This window comes from Octodon degus, unplaced genomic scaffold (genome assembly GCF_000260255.1).
Source record: "Octodon degus isolate 3935 unplaced genomic scaffold, OctDeg1.0 scaffold00015, whole genome shotgun sequence".
Classification (NCBI taxonomy): domain Eukaryota; kingdom Metazoa; phylum Chordata; class Mammalia; order Rodentia; family Octodontidae; genus Octodon; species Octodon degus.
In genome coordinates, this window is record NW_004524591.1 from 12,934,646 (window position 1) to 12,946,265 (window position 11,620).

Below are 11,620 nucleotides of genomic sequence, written 5' to 3' on the forward strand. Positions count from 1 at the left end.
TGAAATCTTAATAGGCACTTCACACACTCCACTGATCCAATTCCGTCACATTCTAGCCCTATGTAAATGTCATCACCAAGAATTTTTACTTCATTTATGGAATGTCTAGTATCTATCTGCTGCAATGTTAGGACTATGGATATAACATAAGAGTTCCCTTTACCCTGCTTCCAAGATTACGCTTAGTCCTGGTTTTATAAACAGTCAGTTCTCTGACTTTTAAAAGAAGATAGAAAAACTGTCCAAAATTTAAAATAAATGTAAAAAGACTAAGGCTACAAGAAGCAACATTCTTTGCAAAGACATCAAGAAAAGGGATTGGCATTTTGCCTAAATAAAACTCAGTACCAAATTATCTGGTAAACAAATGTTTCTAAGCAGCCAAAAACAGATTTATCACACGCAAAATACTAAAAGCTATGGATAGAATCCCTACACATGAGGCCAGGAGCCCATGTATTCCAATTATGTACATAATTCTAGCAGTGGTGATATAGAAACACACTGGCTCCTTTACAAAGAGAAATATTTAAAACCTCCAATACTCCTCCAGCAAGGAAGCAGAGTCAAATAAAGTCCTGGCTTAGCCTCATCTCTTTCTAGAGAGCTATATCACTTTGTTTCCAAAGTTAATTTGCTTTACAAGCCCCAAATGATAAAAGGGCAAATGATCCTAAGCACTGACAAGTCAAAGGTTGCCCTGAGGGAGTTGATCAGGAAGTATGTAAGGCCTTTAGAGAAATAATCCCCAAAATTCTATAGACTTTTTGCCCTATAAAAGAACATTAGTGGGGGCCTTCCCAGTAGCTCAGTTGTTTAAGTGCCTGCTTAAGCAAAGCCCTCAAGCTCAAGCTTTTTTGGTTCGAACCCAGATAGTCACTGAAAACCAGAAATGCCCTAAAGGCATTTCGAGCCTCCAAAAAAGAAAAACCTTCTACCAAAAGAACATAAGCAAATCTTGCATCTAAACGTGTGTGTGTGTGTGTGTGTGTGTGTGTGTGTGTCTGTGTGTCTCTGTGTGTGTGTGTGTGTGTGTGTGTGTGTGTGTGTGTGTGTGTTAGCATTCAGGGAAGCCAATTCTTGTCTGGCTGTCTAATTCCCACTTCTTCATTCGTGGCTTAAATGCAACTTTTTTCAGGAATTTTATTTTTAAAGATCTGTCTGTTCCACATATTATCTGAGATTCCTACCTACCCTTCAGTCTACAAAGACTTCTGAGGTCACAAGAGCTGGGCTTTCTCCTGACCCCCTAGGCAGTCTGCAGAAGGAAGGAACAGTTTCAACAGTCATCTGGGTGTATTGCTTTGTTGATCATCTTGGTGTTTTTATGGATGGAACCAAGACGGAGAGATTTCTGTTCATAGCCTCTCCTTGGCTAACTGTGAGTAGGGAGAAAACACACTGAAAATTACCTGGCCTGAATCCTTTAGATATGTTAGTACAATCACCATGCTACAATAAAATGCCAAAATCTCACTATATTAAAATAACAAAGCTCTGTCCCAGAAGAACTGGGTTCAGGGGCCCTTTCTGAAAGAACTTGATGATACATGTAACTTTCTTATTTTTACTGTATCTGTTACTCCTTATTTGTCTTCCTAAAAATAAATACTAAATTTTAAAACAAAAAGAACCTACAGTGAGGGGTGGTGAGAACATTTTTCCCTCTTTTATGTCTTACATTTCCTATCTCTTACATATGACCAATCTTAGCACTTTGGTTTATAATTTTGTTTCTGGACAGTTTTTCTATCTGTTTTTAATATATTCTACTTTCTATCCCTCTTTGAATCATTTCCTCATAATCATGACAGATTTTGAATGTTGGTACATGACAGAATACTTGGGAACTGTGTTCAATCTAGTTATGGATTTAAAAGTCCACTGTTGTGTAACTTACTTGTTCTGTCTTTTGTCAGAAATGTTTGTGAGGTACAGAGACTTAGGAAAAGTAGGTGGAATTGTGCAGTGGAGAACGATAGAAAATAAATCTAGAGAGGCTAGGAAGGGTTGCCTAGAAAGTCTGGCTGCATGACTACGAGTGAGGAATGTAAGAGCAGAATTTGCACCACTTTTACAGAGTCATTCTGATTGTGCTTATAGGCTGGGGGCTGGCAGTGAGGAAGGATAAAGATAAATATAAGCACAGGAGAATGCAGTTGTCCTAGAAAAGCTGAGGGCAGCAGATGGACACTTAAGAGGAGCTAAACTTTGAAGCTTAGTGGAATGAATTTTGAAAAAAGGACTTGCTTCCTGCAGCCAATTTGTTGACCTAGGAAATAAAATAATAACAAACATTTATTTCAACATATATTTATCCTTATCTAGTTCATGCTGGGCACAGGTCAGTGATGGTGAACCTTTTAGAGCTTTACGCGTGCATAGGTTTGCCACCACTGGTATAGATATCCAAATTATAGATATCACAGCTAACAAGACTGTCCCAGAGGAAAATACTAAATATGAACAGACAAGAAAACACTAATATTCAGGTAGGAAAGCACAGAAGAGGAACAAACAGCTCAGGATTTTGGTAGCAGTGGCAGTGTTGTTGTTTTTACAGGTGAGTAAAATCAGTGAAGGCCTCCTGTAAGAAGATACATCTAAAATTAGACATAAGTGAGAACTTTTGCCAGCCAAGTGAAGAGCAGACAGCAAGACCCAAAAGTAGAAAATGTCACTGTAACTAGATGAGAGGCTTGCAAGACTTTTCTTCCAGGCCCTTGGTAACCCAAACAAAGAAATGGACAAAACACACAAAAAAGCAGCAAGGGTATACATTTGCTGAAGGTAGAAAAGACACAGGGAGAGAATAAGGCATGACTAGGCTCACAATGGCCCAAAGAGTAGAGAAAGATATCCTTAACTTGGCCTCCACCTCATGCAAATATGGCACTGGGACAATTAAATATCCTATCAAAACTCACTTGGCCACATGCCAGATGTGAATCCTCCTATCAAAAAAACTCACTTGGTTTCTCACCAGATGTAAATGAATCAGAAATGGTGTCTTTTGCTTTGTCGTGCTCATATGTAAATAAAAGATTCAAATCAAGGATTGAAAAATATCGTTTCCTGTTTGGTCCTGTGTACAGTGCTCAGAGGCGATAAACTTGGAGTCATCTCAAGTGCTGTGTCCTATGTATGGCCTTTCTTTTCAGGAGCCATTTCATTCAGCCTCTTAGCTCTGGATTTTTATGACCTTTGACACATTCTACCCAGCTTGTTGTCCAATTTGTCTCAGTCTCAATCATCTACCTTAGCATCATGGGTTAGAGGTCTGGTGATGATAGTTGATTTGGCTGTAGCATTGAGGGCAAGAACCAGAAACCTGGGAAGTTGATGACAGAGAAAGCAAGAAGGAAACAGATTCTTAATATTTAGACTTTGTAGTGGTTGATCCACTGCGTCAACTTGAGAAGTCTAGAACCTTAACTAAATCAGCTCAGCAATTCCACTCCCTAAGGTGTAGAGGAGCCCCCTCTGGTGGCCCATCACTTAACAGATATAAAAGAGAGTTGAGGAAGGTGGAGCATTCCATTTCTTTAGAGGAGCTCCAGTCTTCACCGTCAGCTTGGACATCATCTCCTGGCTTCCAGTTCAGATGCTTGGCTTCTGCCTTGGATCCTTCTGTCTTCTGGTGTAGTCTCATCAGCTTTCCATCACAGACCCATCAGCCTCCTAATATAGACTTTTGTGGAACCCTATAGAGAGCTCTAAACCTTGGACTGAGTCCTTCAGTCTCCAGTGTGCAGACACCCTCTGCACACTTCCGCATCCAACTTCGACTGACGTCATAAGCCAATCTTGTAATTTCTTAAACATTTGTACATCTTGTGTTGTAACTGTTCCTCTAGTAAAACCCTAACTGATACAACCTTCATGTTAATTTACCTTTGGGTAACAGAATGGCTGATGCTAAGGCTAACTGTAAGTTGGGTACATAGCTCACTCATTCCTTAATTGAGATGAAAGCCTAGAAGCTCACAGTTCTGTTTTCTAAGCATGTGGGAGAAAGAGCTGGTAGAAAAAACCTCACTGCTGGTCCTAGAAGATCTCAGGACAAGGAGCACCAGAAGTTGGTGAAGAGGTAGGTTAAGGCTCTGACCTACCAAAACCAAAGGTTGGTCTCAAGATCCTAAGAATTATCACCTCCTTAGGCTGGCCACATAACTCTATGGACTAAAGCACCTGCTTAGGCAGAGCACAATGGCTGGGGTTTGATCCCCGGCATACCATGCTGGCTCCACGCCCAGGCCACGCAGAGATGGCAATTGAGACTGGGCATGGTGGCATGAACCTGTAATCCTAGCACTTTGGAGGCTGAAAATAAGAGAATCCCTACAAGTCTAATCTAAGTAGTGAGATCCTGTAGACCCTGCCCTAAATACATTAAAAAAAAAAAAAAAAAAAAAAAAGAATTACAGCCTCCTTGAGGTCAAGAAGTGGAAATGGTACAGGGGGTAGTAGGAGATATACATTAATAATGAGTGTGTATTACTCAGCTTTCCTTTTGCTGGGACACAATCCACAACATCGACAACTTAAAGGAGAGGTTAGGGACTGAGGAGATGGCTCAGTGGAATAAGCACTTCCCTGGCAAGTGCAAGGGCCTGAGTTCAATTCCCAGTTCTGCAAAAAAAAAAAAAAAAAAAAAAAGGAGAGGTTAAATTTGGTTTATAGTTGGCAAGTTCAGTCTGTAGTTGGCAGAAAAGTCATGGTGGAAGGGCATGGCAACGGAAAGCTGCTCACTTCATGGCAGCTAAGAAGCAGAGCACAGGGGAGGAGCTAGGGAGGGAGATGCACCCCCAAAACACACTCCCAGGGACACACCTCTTCCAACCAGGCCACCTCCTAACCACACATTTAACTATAAACTTATCAATGGATCTATCTACTGCTGAGTATAGTGTGCTCATGATCCAAGCACTACCTCTGAACACATGAGACCAGGTAGGGAAGGGCATTCCAAGTCCCAACCATAGCAGAAATAAGTGTGGCCTATTAGTGGGGCTCCTCTGGGAAATACTAGTCACTCTTGCCTCAACTTACCGAATGGACTCTGGAAGCTGTCTTTTGTGTTGGTAGAAGCTGAGGTACTCTCCTTACTGAGCCTATCAATAACATCAACCCTTGAGTAAGACATAAATTGCCAAGGAGGTTTATGTGAAACTGCTTCACATCCTTAACAGCTTGGGTTGGCCAGGACCGTGGGAGACCATGATCCTAGGATATGGCTATATATATATATATTGTTTTTTTGTTGTCTTTTCTTGTGGGGGGAGAGGGCTTAACAAATTTCTTTATTTTAAGGAAGGAAAGGCACAAATGATAAAACTTAAGTGGATGTTTTGATAAAACAAACAGAAAAGATAAAGATAACATGTGTTCTACTTCTGTGCCCCAGAAAGTCTCCCATAGTTGTCGAAAGTCAGTCTAAGCTTTGGTTCTCACCACTACTGACCAGATTATGCAGTTCCAGTGATGCCTAGTCCATGCTTTTTTCTAAGGGTAACATACACACTATTGCATTCAGCCCAACCTCCCAGTCCTTGTCACCTAATTTCTTGACTTCCTAAAGGAAGATTCAGCCACTCCCTGGTGCTGTGGCCTCATCAGCTTCTCAGCATATTCCCTTTCTTCAAGAGAACTGTGGAGATACCGTTTTATAAAATTCTATAAAGCCTCATCATTGCAATGAAAACAGTAAGACATGGACAGAGATAGGTAGGACTTATAGAGCTCCAGGTCATCAACTGGGTTGATGGCGTCCAGTCCTGGTGGCAGTTCTGGTACCTCTTCAAGGAGGATGTAATTGTATGTCTGTGACCAAGGAGAGGTGGAAGCTGTGGTTTTTAAGCAATGGATAGCAGTGGGTTTGGCAAATTTAACTGTGCTACAAGGAAGTGGGGAAAGGCTGCTGGCTCTGAGTTCATGGCCAGAGCTTGAGCAATGATCGTGCCCAAGCACTGTTGAAGCAGGAAACCATGGAGACTTGATTATGGTTTGGGGTTCTGGCAAGAGAAACAATACAGGACACAATCACATACAAGAATGCAGGATATCTGTCCACTAACTAAAGACCAAAGAATTCTGCTAAAGGCCTGGATCCTAATGTCCTGCATAAGTCCAGCTGAAAATCTAGAGCTCATAATATGCCTCCCACAAGTCCAACTGGAGGCCTAGCACCAATGACAATGTCTCATGGCAGGCCTGCTTCACAGGTCTATGCTGGAAAGTGGCAGAAGCCAGAAAGTCTATTCCAGTGGGATGAAGGATCTGTGATAGCAGGCTGAGGGACCTGAACTGGAGCCAGAAAGCAACACCCAACATAAGCACCAAAGCTCCCTCTAAAAGTACCACAGCCATCCTCAGCGACAATGAGGTCCCAAGCTCCTCCTCCAACAGGAACAGCCAAATTCATCTGGGAGAAGCCAGAACAAATTCATCCAGCAGAATAGCCCAAGATAACCAGCAGCTTCCAACAGCTTCTACAGCTTCCCTAACAGCCTCTCAAGAGCTTTTTCTCTGTTCTGCCTCTTATGCTGCTGGCAACAATCCTCAGGTGGGCCTCCCACACCCAGCACCACACTAGTTCGATTCAGCTGGGTGTAACAAGTTGACCACCAGTTACAAATCCACTAGAAACCCTGTGACCCATATTATTAGTAGCATTCTATAAGCTCTGTCAGAAAAGCTGCTGTTTAGGAGAGAAGAGTGGCACACACCTGGAATCCCACTCACTCTGAAGACCAAGGCAGGAAAATCACAAGTTCAAGGTTACCCAAGACAATTAGCAAGACTGTCTCAAAATAAAAAGCACAGCAGATGTAGCTTAGCAGTAGGGCAACCTCATGTTCAATCCCCTAGTATCAATAAGTGGATAAATAGACAGATAAGTAAATAAATAACTGCTATTCATTCTTCAAAACTGAGATCTTTTAGCTAGACTTTCTGCATAACCTTAAGCTAAGTAAGTATCTTTTCTCTGGGTTCCTGTACCACTCTGGATACCCTTACTAAAGCCCTTCTATATGATATTTTCTCCACACTCATTTGATTCCAAAGACACTATCTTGCTTACTGTCTGGTACATAGTAAATAAATAATAATTGCTGCCTAAATACTCTGAATTGGCATTGGATTAGGCAGGTAATGGTGGCAAACAAGTAGGCAGGAGCTGGATTCTGACCTCTCACCTAGGAGCAGAAAGAAACAAAAGTCCCAGCTGTGGAATCGAGCCATTAGTGGGAGGACAGGCAAGAAAGGATGTCTGTAGAGGGGATCAAGGAGGCCACACCATGGGGTGGTCAACCAAGGTCCAACTGTATGGAGGAACCCAGGCTCAGCCACTGGATGGATATGTGATGCTAACAGAGAAATACCTTTCTCTCCATTCAGGGTCAGTAGAGCAGGGTAAGAGTACAGGCATTTGGGGTTGCATTCCCTGCCACTCTCCACCTCCATGTGCTAAGGCAATTTGCCAAATCCCTCAAAACAACTGTTTCCTCATCTGTAAACTGAGAGTGGTAGGATATGCTATATCATATTTATTGCTCCTATTAAATGAAATGGTGTATATCATTTAGCATAGTATTTATCAGTAGTGAGCACTCAATAGCTGATATCTTTTTTTATGGTATTATCCTGGCCATAATTTCCTGTCAGCCATAGGAAGTAGTCTGTGCTTTTCAGGGGAACACTGCCACCCAGTTCACTCAACTGGACTTCTGGTATCAACTTTAGAAAGTGTCTGGGGACAAGGACTATATCTTCTATATTCAGAATTCCTTTTGGCACTTAGTTATCTATATAATCTATGTTTAAGTGCCCAAAGTATTAGGTAGTTTATGGCAATAAACACTAATGCTATTTATTAAATGAGTTACTAATAAGTGAACAGTAAATAGAAATAAGTGAAACAGTCTGCTAATTCATGTGAAAAGAAAATTTTCCATTTGCAACCTATTATAGTACCTAGTGTGGCTTAGTGCTTTGTATAAATATTTATGTGCTTGAATCTAAGTGGCTATGAGATATTGTCTGTGTATGTATCTATTTAATTTATCAGGAAGTCCAAGTTAACATTCATCTAGCTAGCAAGTCAGAACTGAACAACCTAAACTGAAATCCTTCCATAGGATGATTTATTTTCATGTTGTCTTCTTTAACTGAAACAACATTTCAGTTATAAACTGCGGTTACAGTGAATTAGTACATTAACCACAGGCAAACAGCCAATTAAGTAATTACAACAAATGTATCAACCTCACTGAATTTCAATTCCTTGAGGATATTTGAGATAATTGCCTTTCATCCCTGAGTCTTTTTCATTAGAATATTTACGTGTAAAATTCATCTTTTAAACTAAGATTGTGACTAAATTATACTTTATTTCAACTTAAGCACAGATGAAACTGGAAGACTAAATATGTTTGGCACTTTAACTGGAGAGAGAGAGATAGAGGAAACCACCACATCACATTTCCAGGCATGGCCCCTTGAATTGGCTTATCAGTATGTGGTTTGAAGATCACTACCTTGTCCTTTTTGCAATCACTTTTGAAAGAATGTTTGTGGGAGGCACAATAACTCCAGGCCTCCAATACTATTGCAAGTGAATCTTTCTAAATCCTGTGAATCTGCCACATTATGATTCCATACCATATAGCACTTAATGGTCACCTGAGTGCCTCTGACCTATAAAATTCTCTTGGTGCATCAGTGTCGCTGACTTCCTCCTCCCCTACCTCTGATGAGCTAGGTTCCTAGTTCTTACCCTGCCTATTTCCCATAAGTCTCCTGCTATGCCCAGGAAGTGGGACTTCCTGTCATAGCCCGGTTGCCTAGTTACTCACGCCTTTTACCCGCCGACGTCATTTTCCTATGCCTCCACTATATATACCCAGCACCTCCCCTAAATAAATGAGACTTGGTGAGAATCCTGTCTTGTCTCCATTTCTCATGTCTCCTGTCCTTTGTCCCCTCTCCAATTCCACGCTCCTCCCCCACGTGACCTTCACTGACTGACCCGCTAGTTCGGGACAAATGTTGACCTCCTTACAGTATACTTTTTTTTTTTTTTTTTTTTTTTGTGGAACCAGGGATTGAACTCAGGCCCTTGCACTTGCAAGGCAAGCACTTTTTCTACTGAGCCATCTCCCTGACCCCTTACATTATACTTCCAATCAAAATTCTCTTTCAGATTTATACCCAAAATACATAGCTTTAAAGGACCTTTTCAAGTGCTTTTGCTTACATATGAATGTTTCTGCATATAATATTAAGAAAGGAAAGGCAAATTAATCACTCAGAAAACCTAAAACTTGAAATAGGCAAGGGAAAAAAATAGTGTTTGGCAATGGAATTGTTCAGTTAAGAGTTCAGAGACAAGTCCCATTCTGATTTCCTTTTCCTTCATGCTCAAGGCTATCTAATCAGGTCTAGGTAAGAGATAGGAATAAACAGGTATGTAGGAAACATGGGTAATTAATTCCCAGTCATCCAAGATTGATTTTCTTACAGTTAGCAAAGTCACAGTAACTATGTAGCACACAACATGTTTGATTTGCTATTATGTGTCAAACACTACTAGGTATTAGTTTCCCACAACTGTATTACAAGACATTCATTATTATCTCTGTTTTTCTCAGCTAGGTTCAGAGAGGTTAGGTAACATTCCTTGCATCACACAGATACTAAGGAATAGAGACAGGAATGGACTCAGGTCAGCTTGATTCTATGCCACCTTGCCTCCTAACTGTTAAGACAACAGAAATCTTCTCACTGGGGGCCGGGGAGATGGCTCTGTGGAATAAGCACTTCCCTGGCAAGCGCAAGGGCCTGAGTTCAATCCCCGGTTCCGCAAAAAATCCCTAAAATAAAAAAAAAGAAAAAGAAAAAAAAAAAGAAAAAACAAATCTTCTCATAAAATTTTGCTTGGAATCAGAAATGGATTCAGGTTTTGTGGAGCCCGGATGTTTATTTGAGTAGAAAGAACTTCTTTAAGAAAATGAATGCCAAAAATCTTATTTTTCAAATTTTATAAAAATAATATGAGCACCCAAAAACATTGTGGCAGCCCTCCCCAGTCTGTTTGGATGGAGCTGGCACAGGCAACATTTAAGCTTCAATAAGATCTGTTGTATGTTATGGGTCGGTGCCGAAAGAAACGACGAGAAGACCTGATGAATGTAGCTTCAGAGGTCTCACTGAGATTAGTCTCTCTCCAAGTGAGCCCAGAGCCTCAGAAGCATCTCATATTTATTGAGGGGTGAAGACAGACTAAGGAATGTGCATAATTACCTAAGTGAATACAGACAACTATCTCTATTGACTTCCACCATTTGCTTAACACTAGGTTTACACAAATGCTAGCCCATAACATCCCAAGCAAGGGATCAAAGGACAGGGCGCCTGCAGGAGAAGCTGTTATCTGCTGCCTTGAATCCCACCTTTCCGGGAATTTGCAAACAGACAGTAACCCTCCTTGGGCTCAGTCCAGTGTTCCCTGCTGTCTTGGGACATCAGGTTTTTGTCTCAAATCTGTATCTCTACAAAGATCATAGAAAATCCACTTCTGCTGGGGAGTCAACTCTTCAGGTTACTTTTGCCTGGCAGAGAGAAAGAGAGAGAGAGAGAGAGAGAGAGAGAGAGAGAGAGAGAGAGAGAGAGGCTTTTTTGAGATAAAGCATTATACTTTGAAGGTACCAGACACTTGCTTCTACCTTGAAATATATAGTTGTAGGAAACTTGCTGAGAATGAGGGTGTTTGGTCAGGGACTTTACATCAGTGTGCTCTTAAAGAAAAATGGAAGTGAGAACTTGTCTCTATCTCAGGTTCAAATGAACCAAAATTATCTGATGGATATGGGTGGCATAACCCAAATTAGGAAACAGGAAATACCAATAAGATCTCTGGAAGATTATTTTCCATAAGGACAAGAAAAAGATAGGTTAAGAGATCAGATGGGGAAAGTGAACCTTGAATCTGGATCCATTACTGGATCTGTCCCCAACACAGCCATCCCAACAGCAGGCTCAGGGTCCAGGGAAGTACCCAAGTGAATAATAAGTTAAAAGGTGGCAAGGGTTTAGTATCTCTGGTACAGATTCTGTCTGATTACCAATAGCATACATCTGCTCTACAGAGTGAAGCATGACTCTGACCTTGGTAGGGATCTGCAATATCCCTGGTGTCAATAAATAGAGCAGGTATACCAGCATAAGCCATGGCTTTTTTGGTTTGCTGTAGTTGACAGTAACCCTGAGGTTCAGCTTTAGCAACAGTGGCAACAGCAAGAAACATCACTGGGCAATAGCAAAGGGCCTTGGCAGGGCAATCTTCAGACTACTCGAGTTCAGAAGGCAGGGTACCACATGTTCACCAACACTGCATCAGCCGCACATTCTATTTTTTAAATTTTTTTAATAGATTGCAAATTGAAAATAAATTATTTACAAACATAAGTGAATATAACAATAAAAATTGTCCAAAATAAAAATGAAGAAAGAATTTATAGATCATTCACAATAGTTCACTGTGTCAAAAGGAAGAAACTTATATTCATATAATTAGAATTTTCAAAGTGGAAAGGAGTAGGCATGGGGCTGGAGAGAT